The sequence below is a fragment of the Gossypium raimondii genome, chromosome 11, assembly GCF_025698545.1.
Source record: "Gossypium raimondii isolate GPD5lz chromosome 11, ASM2569854v1, whole genome shotgun sequence".
NCBI classification, from domain to species: domain Eukaryota; kingdom Viridiplantae; phylum Streptophyta; class Magnoliopsida; order Malvales; family Malvaceae; genus Gossypium; species Gossypium raimondii.
In genome coordinates, this window is record NC_068575.1 from 50,253,173 (window position 1) to 50,265,842 (window position 12,670).

A 12,670-nucleotide genomic window follows, 5' to 3' on the forward strand; every position below is an offset into this window, starting at 1 on the left:
TCTAAGGCAGCTGTATAGGCACTAATAGACTCTTTGTTCCAGTAAAAAATAAAGCTTCTATCAATCATGGCTACTGAGATAAGTTTGGATCCACTTGGATCACTAATCATGCATTATTTTCCTTTGAACACAACAAAATACACTTCAAGCAACTGTGCAATACTTAGTAGATTTCTATCAATTTTAGGTACTAAAAGGACATTTGAAACAATTTTGGTACTTAAAGGAGTGTCAATTAACACATCTCCCTTTCCTTCTGCTTTGATGTACTGTCCATTGCCAACCTTCACTTTTGAGTTGAAGTTTCTGTCTATGCACTTGAAGATAGTAGAATCAGGGGTCATATGGTTGGTGCAGCCACTGTCAATCAACCATCCTTTTATGTTTTTTCTCCTGATTGCTGAACAAGAAACATCAAACATTTGCTCCTCCTAAGTATAGCTTTCTTCAGCTACTTGAGCTTAGTGTTAGACTACTGTGATTGTTGTTGTTTTTGTTGGCCCCTATTCTTGCAAAATTTTTCAACATGGCCTAACTGCTTACAAACCTTTCATTGCATATCAGGTCTGTACCATCAATATGTTTCATGATGACTAGTCCTTTTACAATGAGAGCATGGTGGATATTTTCTCTTTCTTCCACCTCTTTTGGACTTGTCTGACCAGTTCTTCTTCCCTTTGTAACTGGAAGAGCTCGAGGTTGGTCTGCTCTTGGCTTGAAATGTACTTTCATGATTCTCCTCTTGTCTGCTAGCTTTTCTTTGTTCTTGAGCATAAAGAGCATTGATTAGCTCAGTCAAAGAGATTGTTGACAATTCTCTTGAGTCTTCTAGGGAAGAGATCTTGGCTTCATATCTTTCAGGTAAAGTTGCAATAACCTTTTCCACTATTCTGCTTTCACTGAATTGATCCCTAATCAGTCTTATATTGTTCACAACAACCATAATCCTATCTGAGTATTACTTAATTGTCTCTGTCTCCTTCATTTTCAAGTTTTCAAAATCCCTTCTTAAATTGATGAGTTGTTGCTGTCTTGTTTTTTTGCTGTCTTGTTTTTTCAATGCTTTGAAACTCTTTTTTAAGCTTGTCCCAAGCCTGCTTTGGAGTCTCACAGGCTATAATCCTTGTGAAAATCAAGTCTGACACACTGTTTTGAAGGCAGGACATTGCCTTGTACCTCTTGGCTCTATCATCAAAGTGTTGCTTGATTTAAGCTACCGTGGTGCTAGCTGTTAAGGGTGGTGGTTCAAAATCAACATTGACAATCTCTTATAAGTCAAATGGTTGCAAGTAAGTCTTCATTTTTACTACCCAAATGTGGTAGGTTTCACTATTAAACATAGGTGGTGGAGCTGGAGAGAAACTGGATGAAAACATGTGGTTTTGAGAATAGAAAAGAGAAAAGGCCCTCTAAGATGTTGGCTCTTGATACTAATTGTTGGTGTTAAGAACAGAATTAAAAGACAAAGCTAAGTCTTGAGCAACAAGCTTCAATGACTTGCAACAAAAAATAACAAAATTTTAGGCTGTTTAGTTAAAAAGAATTACTTAATCTGAATCAAAAATAAAGAGAAAGAAATGTTGAAAATGTTCATCAATCATAATTGAATTTTTTACAACCATTTAAACAAGTAAACAACTTGACTAAAGCTCAAGGCTATCACCTAAAGACACCTAACACCACTAAGTTGTCCTGAAACTTATAAAACATAACTTGTACACATAGTTAAGCTGATTTATCAACCCAATCAGCACCTAATGAAAGCAAATACATTATCAACTTAGCTCAAATGTGTTGGAACTAAGAACAAAGATGAATGAAAAAGGACAGAAGCTTGTGCTTGAAGCCTCGATGGCTTGATGAACAAACAAGAAAATCAGCCAAGAAACTTTGAACAAATTGCTTGAGTAGAACTAGAAAATGAATGACAAATTTGATGGATTTTTCATTACAAAATGAATTGAGGCATAAAGCCATTACATATACCAGTCAATAAGCTGGTGAAAAGAAAACAAAGTCACCTAAACAACTACCTACTACCACTAAGTAGTCTTGAAAATAGTTAAACATAACTTGCACACATAGGTAAGCTGATTTATCAATCTATCAGCACCTAATTACATCAAACATATGACCAACTTAGTTTAAAACTAAATAAGAAACAAAACATTAACTTGAAGTAACAAAATCAGCAGCATTGGCTTCATCTGCAACTGCATGGTTCGGTAGCTTGGTCTGCTCCTTGTGCTGCATGCAGGCCAACTTCAACAAAATGGAACTAAGTGGCAAAATACAAAATGCAAACATAAGCAACATGTTGTTCTGCTGCAACATGTATGACTCGACAAAACAGGCTGCCTGAAAGCCATTTCTTAACAATAAGAGCAGCATGGTTGGCCATTTTCAACAGTTAATAACTACATGCTTTTTCTTGCTGTTCTATTATTGACTGCAAGTTGTAAGTAATCTCGAACTCTTTGCCTTGTTGAGCCTCCTTTCTCTTTGCTCCCATCTATGCTTCCCTTTGACTCTCTTCTTTCCACTAGTATCGCCTCATTTTCGTAAAGGTTATCAATGGTAACTTTTATCAACATAGATAGTAAAACATGTAACATTATATAATTGATGTTCATATAAATGAAATAATTATGATTTAGAAATGTCTAAAGACAATAGAGACACCAGAGGAAGAGAGATTTCTCAACTCACCGTTGTCCATTGGAATTATTTGTCCATTGGCAATGGATTAATTTTGATATAAATATGATGTATGGCCTTCTGATGGTTGTCCTCCTACAAACCCTTGTTTCAGATGTGGTGTGGGAAGTGGACTTGAATCAGCCTCCCATTCAGATAATATATTAAATATTTGATATAACAGTTTCATTTAATAGAAGATGAAGAGAAATTTTTTAACTGACCATCATCGATTAAAATTATTTTATCATTGACCGGTACTGGATTTAGATCTGAAAATGATGTATGGCCATGTTCTGATGGTTGTTCTTTTATCACCCGACATTGGAAATGGTCCTGAAGTTGAACTATTCGGATGACTTATAAAATCCAAGTCTAAGCCAGCCTGCGGGCTCAGGTCATCTGAGAGAATAATTATCAGAGCCATAGGGTTAGACTTGGGGACCAACTTTTGTGTCACATTAACAAAAGAAAATGATATTGGCACAAACCAGCAGGGGGAAAGTCTCGAGGATCGTCTAGAAGGTATCGAAAGGAACTTTCATATGAAGAGGTATCTGGTAGTGGTCAACTTGAATTAGGCTCCCTTTAAAGTGGGTTCATGATATATTAAATAGTTGATTAATTCAAGACCATAGTAAAAATAATAACGAAAAGGATGAAAGAACAAGTAGCAATGGCTTATCAGAAAGATTGTTTTCTGAAAGCAGATAGAAATTTCAGAATGAAATAAAAGTAACATCGATCTTTTATTGCAAGTTGCTGATGTTGAGGAATAGATAAATGGACTGTTGTTGCACCTTTTAAACCATTCTCCCATTCAGGAAATTGGCCACGGAGAATTGCTGAATAAAGGTGGATAATGTATCTGTTGTGAAATTTGTGGATCTGATCCTTTCTCTGATGCCAAAAAGTAGGCATTGCAGTAAATGCATGGAACAACAGCTTTCTTCCAATCCACAGGATAGTAAAAATGCTTCATGCATTCAGTGCAAGAAGTCCTAAACAATGGTCGGAGTCTAAGCGGATGAGCAGGTTCCTTCCTTCTGCGTCCGCCTGTTGGTATTTTATTAGAAAAGAAGGGTCTGTTTGATTGGCGAAATTGATTTTCCGAAAAATCAATTACAAGTTTTCCAGTGTTTGATTGGCGGTAAATGATTTCCTATTGTAAAATATTTTACAAAAAATGGGAAAAGGAGTTCTTGTTTTAGGAAAATGTCTTACCGTTTTGAATTCGGTAAGACATTTTCCGGAAAATGACCCATTCTTTTCCCCTTTCCCTTTCTCCTTCCCTTTCCCCTACCCCTTTCCCCTATCCCTTCCCTTTCCCGTTTCGAAGCCTACAATCGCCTCCAAGCCATGGCAGTGGCCTTCGGAGAGAAGTTTCTGATTCTCGAAAATTATAGCCCTCGACAGTCAATCTGATGGAAAAAGCTCTCTCCTTGAAGCTTTGCTTGGATTGCGTTTCAATGTGCGTGAAATTGAAATGGGTACTCGTCAACCTCTCATTCTGCAGATGGTTCATTACCGTTCTGCACTTGAGCCTTGTTGTCGCTTTCAGGTGGTTTTTGCTTTTAGAGTTGGGTGCTTTTGGTTTAATAACTTTATTTTTAGGGGGTTTGTTTTTATGTTTCTATTTAAAGTTTTTTATTGATTTTTTATATGATTAATCGGCCTTTTATCTGTGTTTACTTAATTTATATGAAGTAATAACTAGATTTTGGATGGAAGAATTTCAAATTGTATAATCAAAAGAAATATTTAGAATCTATGATCGAAAAATTTAAGGCTTTTTCTTTATAATAAATTAGATGGATCAATTTTGTTAAATATCGATAATGTATCTATTTACCAAGGATTTATTTTGTTTTAGATCTGAATAATCTTAAACTATAGGGTTAATGTTTGCTAGAAAAAAGTTGTTTTCTGTAACATCTGGGTGTTCATTGAGTAAATGCTCCATTTGAGCAGCTTCCTATGTTTGCATTGTCTTCTTTTTCGTTGATACTTAAAATTGACAATTGAAAACAGGAAGAAGATTCTAAAGAATATAGAAGTCCAGTTGTTTCAGCATCAACAATTGCGGATGTTATAAAATCAAGAACCGAGGCACTTCTGAAGAAGACTAAAACTTCAGTTTCTCCTAAGCTAATTGTAATGAGAGCTGAATTTGCACACTGTCCTAACCTCACCATCATTGATACCCCAGGATTTGATCTGAAGGTAGCTTGCCGGTTCATCTGAAAAAGGAAAATTCAGACTTGGATTGATTGAAATCTTTGTAGCAAAATGATCTTATTAATGAATCACATTATATTGATTGAAATATTTTGTTGCAATGCAGCATGTTTGACACTATAAAAAGCTAGTTCATCTACCATTTTCTGTTGTTTGAAGTCTGAACTTTAAGGGTAAATGTGAAGATTCTAACTGTGTAAAGTTTCATGCCTCTTGAGGTGCCATTGGCTCGCATGCAGCTTCTGATGTATGAACTATTTTAAGGCTTGAGTTAGCATCTTCCATCCTTTGTAGGCAATAAAAGTTTGTTTCTACCATACTGCAGTGAGAAGAAACCTGTATAACTTATTTGCTGATGATATTTGTTATCCAAGGCTGGATTTTTGGACTTCTTATTTTTGACTCTATTCAGATTGAAATTATTTGTTATTCTCCTTCCTCTGTTAAAAGTTTTCACTAGGTGAATGGAAATGCAAAAAATGTGTCTTTTTTGTGTATAAAATGCACAATGTTGGGAGCATTTGTACAAGATCATAAGTACCAATTTGTTATGACATAAGACCATAAGTAGCAATTTGCTATGACTGGCATGGTCGTCTTACCTTATATGTTCTTGCAATTTCAAAGCCCTTGCACTAGTAACAGAAGCTATTGAATGATAAAAAATTGCCGTAGGATAAGGTCTTTTAATGTCTAAACTTGCCTTGTCTATGGTGTTGTTCGATCAATTGCAGGTACAAACTATAATGTTTAATTGCTCATTAGATATAATGATATAGAAGATAATGTTTGTGTTTTCATTGTTGCTCACCAATTGTTGGGTGATAAATCAATCTCCAATTTTCCTTTAAATTTTTTCGCAGCTACTTGGTGACAGTCATGGGTTTAGTGACTCCATAGAGTGTGTCATTAGCATTGGTTGATACATATTCCGTGTTCATTAAAGGCTTACCACGACAACCAAGGGTATTGCTGGTTGTCATTGTTGGAGACTAGGTATGTTACAAGGCTTATTATGCATATCATCACCATGGTGTTATCCCTTATCATAATTTGATGTAAAAACATGTGTTTTATCTGATTGCAGGCCTTTTCATTTCTCTCACTAGCCGCGGCTTGCTCAGCTGCTAGTGTGACAAGTCTTTTGGTCAATGTCAGCTCGACATATTGCTCGTCAAAGATATGCAGTAGATATCAGTTGTCTGCAGCTATGGCTTTCATGTTGTGGTTTCTATCATTTGCTTTAACTCTCTTCAATCTTTGGCTCCTTTTGTCTTTTTAGCGACTCACAACTTCCAAGTTCCAACCCTTTCTTCATACACAAAAAGTTCAAAGAAGAGATCTGGCAGTTCCATAGATGTTCAAATTAAGAAGTGTACATTGACAGTATTATATACAAACATCAAAATCTTGAACGATAAAATTGAATTTCAATGTTTTTTGAATAAAGTTTGCTGCCAATTTACGATTCATTGATTCATTTATCTAGTTCATACGGTTAATATTCTAGCTTAATAATTGAGTATTATTATATATTTAATTTGATTTATTTAATTATAAATAAATCATTGCAATATATGTAAAAACAATTTAAAATATAAAAATTATTAATATATATTAATATATGTAAAACAACTTTTAGGAAAATATTTTGTGAAATCGCCAAACATAGAAAATATTTTACATGATTCAATCAAACACCGAAAATATTTTCCATAAATCATTTTATAGAAAAGTAAAATATTTTCCGAAATCATTTTACGGAAAACATTTTCTTGGCAATCAAACGGACCCGAAAACTAAAATGATGAAGAAAACTGAATTGAGAAATCAAGTAATTGAAATGGAAAAGGTACATTTTATTGAATTGAAACTAGTTGTTTATATACTAGACAAGTTAACAACTACTAACTAAAAATTGGCTAATAACAGAATCATAATCTTTAACAAAAATCTTTAAAAAATCTGAAATAAATCAAAGTTATGATTGTATCTAAAAATAGCTAGATTATGATAACTAAAGCAAATCTTCAACACTCCTCTTTGCTTCAGTTGCTGCAAACACTAACTGTTGTTCTCAAAACTTAAAATTTGCTTACTGGGAGTGGCTTGGTGAAGATATTTGCAACCTGCTTCTCTGTTTTGTAATGAACCAGTATAACCTTACCTTCTTTTTGCACTTCCCTAAAAAAGAAAAGCTTGATGTTGAAATGCTTAGTCTTCCCATGAAATACTGGATTATGAGAAATTGTAATGGCAGCTTGATTATCAACGAAAATCTTTGTGTTTTCTTTCTGATCAAGGTTAAGATCACTTAATAATCTTCTCAACCACAAAGCTTGATTAACAGCGGTTGCTACAGCAACAAATTCTGCTTCTGCAGTGGATTGAGCCACAGTTTCTTACTTCTTCAAGCTCTATGAGAAGACACCAGGTCCAAAAGTAAAACAATAGCCTGATGTACTCCTCATGTCATCAATGGAACCTCCCCAATCACTATTAGAGAAGCCAACAAGCTTGAACTCCTTGCTTCTTATGAATTTAACACCAAAATTACTCATGCCTTTGATATAACAAACTACTCTCTTGGCAGCCCTGAGATGCAATTCACTGGCACAATGCATAAATCATGACAAAATACTTACAACATTAAAAATATCAGGTTGTGTTGCTGTAAGATGCATTAAGCAACCAATCAAACTTCGAAAATATCCCTTATCAACTTTATCAGCTCCATCTTCTTTACACAGTTTCTCCTTTTGATTCATAGGAGTGATTACTTCCTTGCACTCTTCAAGTTTGAATTTCTTCAGGATTTCCTTGGCATACTTCTTCTGGTAGATGAATACTTCATGCTCAGCCTATTTAATTTCCATTCCAAGAAAAAAGACATCAGTCCGAGATCTGTCATCTCAAAAACCTTCATCATCTCTTGCTTGAATTCCTCAAGCAACCATGTATCATTTCCTATTAGCAAGAGATCATCAACATAAAGAGAGACTATCAAAATATCATTTTTCTGATGTTTGACATAAAGAGTGGTCTCAAACAGATTTTTTTCAAAACCAAGCTCAGCAAATGATCATTTATCTTACTGTACCAAGCTCTGAGAGCTTGTTTCAGTCCATAAAGAGTCTTCTTGAAAGAAACACCTTGTTTTCCTCTCCTTTCTTCACAAAACCTTTAGGCTATTCAACATAAATTTCTTCATGCAAAATGAAATTTAAAAAAAAGCTGATTTTACATTAAGCTGATACACTTTCCAATTCATTTGAGCAGCTACAATAAGTAAAAGTCTTATGGTGTCCAAACGAGCAACTGGTGTGGATGTGTTTGAATAGTCCATGCTAAAAACTTGTGCATAGCCTTTGACCACAAGTCTTACTTTGTGCTTGTTGATTGAGCCATAAGCATTAAACTTAGTTCTGTACACCCACTTGACTCCAATCACCTTCCTATCATGGGGTCGATCAACCAACTCCCATGTTTTGTTTTTCTCAATCATGGACAACTCCTCCTTCATTGTAACCACCTATTTTATGTCCTTCATTGCCGTAGCAAAATCTGCAAGTTCACAAACAGCTATATTACATCTTGCATAAATGTCAATAAGCAATCTAGTACCCATTGTTGGAGCATCATATACCAACTCATTCAGCCAATTTTTATCTTTATCTGTGGTTGAAACAGGAAATTTAAGTTTCAAATCTGCTGTGCTTTGACCACTTTTATCATCCCAATTCCACTATTTATTTTCCACCAAATGAACATCTCTACTTATAACAATTTTCCTAGACTACGGTTGGAAAATTTTGTAAGCTTTTGCAACAGTGCTATAACCGAGAAAGACTCCTAAAAGTTCCTTTTTGTCTAACTTGTCTCTCTTGATCTGAGGAACGTGAGTGAAGCACAAACAACCAAGTATTTTAAGCAAATTTAAAGATGGTTTATGACCATACCAAGCCTCATAGGGTGTTTGATCCTTGACCGCTTTTGTGGGCAATCTATTCTGTAGGAAAACTGCGGTATAAGCTACTTCTGCCCAGAATTTTTTGGGTAAATTTTTCTCATGCAACATACATCTGGTCATGTCTAAGATGTATTTATTTTGCCTCTCACTAACTCCATTCTGTTGCAGAGTATAGGGAGTTGTTAATTGATACTTAATGCCAACTTCTTCACAAAATACATTGAAATTTTCTGATGTATACTCCTTGTTGTTATCGGACCTCAATATTTGAATATGGTTGCCATTTTGATTTTCCACAGTCTTCTTGAATTTCCAGAACACTCCATCCACTTCTAACTTGAATTTTAAGAAGAAAATCCAACACATTCTTGTAAAATCATCAATAAAAGTAACATAATACCTACTACCTACTGAAAGTGTTCTTTGAGGTCCAGAAATGTCTGTGTGAATCAACTGCAACTTACAAGTGGCTCTCCATGCTATCTATGGAAATGACTTTCTATTTTGCTTTCCAAATTGACATATGTGATCATCAAGTTCTGGAAGATCAATTGCCATTTTTTTAGACTTCATCTGTAGTATCCCCTGATGGTGATAGTGTCCAAGCCTTTTATGGCACAACATTATGAGGCTTTCTTTGATTAGAAAAGTTGATTGCTCCTCTTGCATTGGATTGAGGGAAAAACTCTTTCCTGCCATCTTAACTTCGAACATCTTCTATCCTGTAGCATCCTCTATCACACATACCTTTTCCATGAATTTCACTTTGAACCCTTCTCTACTAATTGGCCAACACTAAGTAGGTTTTGATCAATATCAGGTACATATAAAACATCAGTAATGAACTTGGTACCTGAATAGCTTGTAATGGTTATAATGCTCTTTCCTTTGACTGCAATGTAGTCATCGTTCCCAATTTTGACCTTCTTGGACTTGGTACTCTTCAGTTCTTTAAGCAACTTTTTGTCATGTATCATATGATTAGTGCAACCACTGTCAATGAGCCAACTTTCACTTGCTTCGTGACTAGTGAAAAAGTTGCAACAAAAAGCTGATATTCTTCTTCTTGATCTGCCACTTGCGTTTCATCTCCTTGTTGCTGATTTTTGTACTTACAAATAACAGCTTCATGTCCCATTTGGTTACACTTACTGCACTTTGTATCTGGTCTTCTCCGGCACTTGAAAGGAATGTGACCTTTCCTGCCTCAATGTTGACATGGAGGATAATCCTTCTTTACTCTTGATCTTCTATTTCCAATTTTACTTATGTTCCCAAAAGTAGAGCTTTCTCCACTCGCAGCGTGAAACTTTTTGTTCTTTGACCTTCTGTTCTTTCCATCATCTTGATGCTTAATTAGTAGAGCACCTTCGACAACCCCTTCTTGCCTCATTATACGCCTTTACTCTTATGCTTGTAAAGTACTTAAGAGTTCCTTCAAAGTAATCTTTGACATATCCTTCGTGTTCTCTAAGGTGGTGATGGTAGCCTCAAACCTTTTAGGTATTGTTACAAGAATTTTCTCCACAATCCTTGAATCTACTGGAGATGAACCTAGCAACCTGACCTTATTGGCTATGTTAAGGAGCCTTTCAAAATACTCCTTGACTGTCTCAGTCTCCTTCATCTTCTGCAGCTCAAAATCACGTACAAGATTCAACACTTGCATCCTTCGAATTCTCTCGTCTCCCTCGTACTCAGTCTTGAGATAATCCTATATCTCATTTGCTGACTTTAGAGACATAATTCGTGTGAAAATAGTTGGTAAAACTGCAGCAAGCAAATAGGCTTTTGCCTTTGATTTCCTTGTCTTATTTTCTTTTTGTGCTTTGGTCTGTGCCACAGTGGGGTTGATAAGCAATGTAAGAATCTCGTAGTCTTTTTCCATGGCTTCCCAAAGATCTATAGCCTCCAGATAAGTCTCCATTCGCACTGCCCAAATATGATAATTATCCCAATCAAAAATAGGCGGCGCAATCGAAGAGAAATTAATTTCAGCTTCCATAATGTAGCAAACACTAACACAAGTCTCTCAAGAAGAAAGCTCTGATACCAATTGTTGGTATTTTATCAGAAAAGAAAACTAAAATGATGAAGAAAACTGAACTGAGAAATCAAGTAATTGAAATGGAAAAGGTATATTTTATTGAACTGAAACTAGTTGTTTATATAGTAAACAAGTTAACAACTACTAACTAAAAATAGGCTAATAACGTAATCATAATCTTTAACAAAAATCTCTAAAAATTCTAAAATAAATCCAAGTTATGATTATATCTAAAAATAGCTAGATTATATGATATATGAAACAAATCTTCAACACTGCCAGTTGTTTGTCTATCATCTTTCACTTTATCTTTTCCCTGCATTAGTCCTCCTAATCTTTGCTTGAAATCTTGGCGTAAAAATAGGCTACACTTGTCCAAGAAACCAAGCATATAAGAAAAATCCAGAAACAAATGCTTACTAAAGAAACTTAATTCTCCTGATTGCTAAGCGACTAGCATAGAAAAAACGAGAACCATAAACTTCCCTGTTTTCACATTAAAAACAAGAAAAGGAGCCCACCCGGATGAAGAACAGCTGAAAATCATTCACAAGAAAACAGGGAGAAGAAATGCATGAGCAATATATAAACAACATAGAAAACAACTTACTGAACGAGTTTCAGTTTCTTGAGAACAAATGGACGACTTGAAGAGAGTCAAATTAGGATTTTTTTTTCTCCCCTCTTAAACTGTTAGATAATTAACAATTTTGAGAAACGAAAAGGGTATGGCGTCTCTTGCATAAACCAGATATTTATACTTAACCTGGCCTCATGTAACTGCATTTAAACATCCATAAAATTTTACTAAGTTCTTCATGAAAACTCAAAATGGAAGTTATTCATATAAATAATTTTCTGCATTCTCGAATTGCTATATATTTTATTATTTAAATAATTTCAAAAACTTCGACCTTGGAATACCATCTAACTCTTTTTCCTAACTCTTCTTCTTTGGTTTGGTTTTCTTTTTATTCTATTATTAACTGCTGCTGTTCCTTCGCCAATGAATGTAATCTCACACTCTCTGCCTTTGGCTTGTCCAAGTCGGGAGTTGCCTTGGTGAGCCTCACCGGTTTCTGTCATTACTTGGCTGCTGTTCAGCTCTGATGCTGGTGATATTACTTGTCGATATAGCTCCTTTCATATGACATGGATCTTCATAAAGGCGATCAATAGCAACTTTTGTCAATGTAAAGACATAACATAATGAAATTCAACAGTCTATGATTAATCTTTGTACGGACATACCAATGCCTGGGGAACATACATCTGGAACCGCAGGATGAACTTCCCATTCACTTGGATCCCAATCTGAGCTCAGAGATAAACCATGCTCATCTGTGAGAGCAAGCATTGGTTCCGTAGGATTAGACGCGAGACCAACTTTTATGTCATATTAACTAAAGAACACAAGTTATTGGCGCAAACCAGCAGGGGCAAAGTCTTGAGTATCGTCTGCAAAGTATCGAGATGTACCTGGTCGTTTATTCAGGCCCCTTTGAAATGGATTCATAATAGAATAAATATTTGATATAACAATTCCATATGGAAGAAGAGAAATTTCTCAACTGACCATCATCCACCAATATTATTTGATCATTGACAAGTGCTGAATTTAGATCTGCAAATGATGAATAGCCTTGTCCTGATGGTTGTCCTCCTATCAACCCTTGCTTCGGATATGGTGTGGGAAGTGAACCGAAAGAATGATCTGC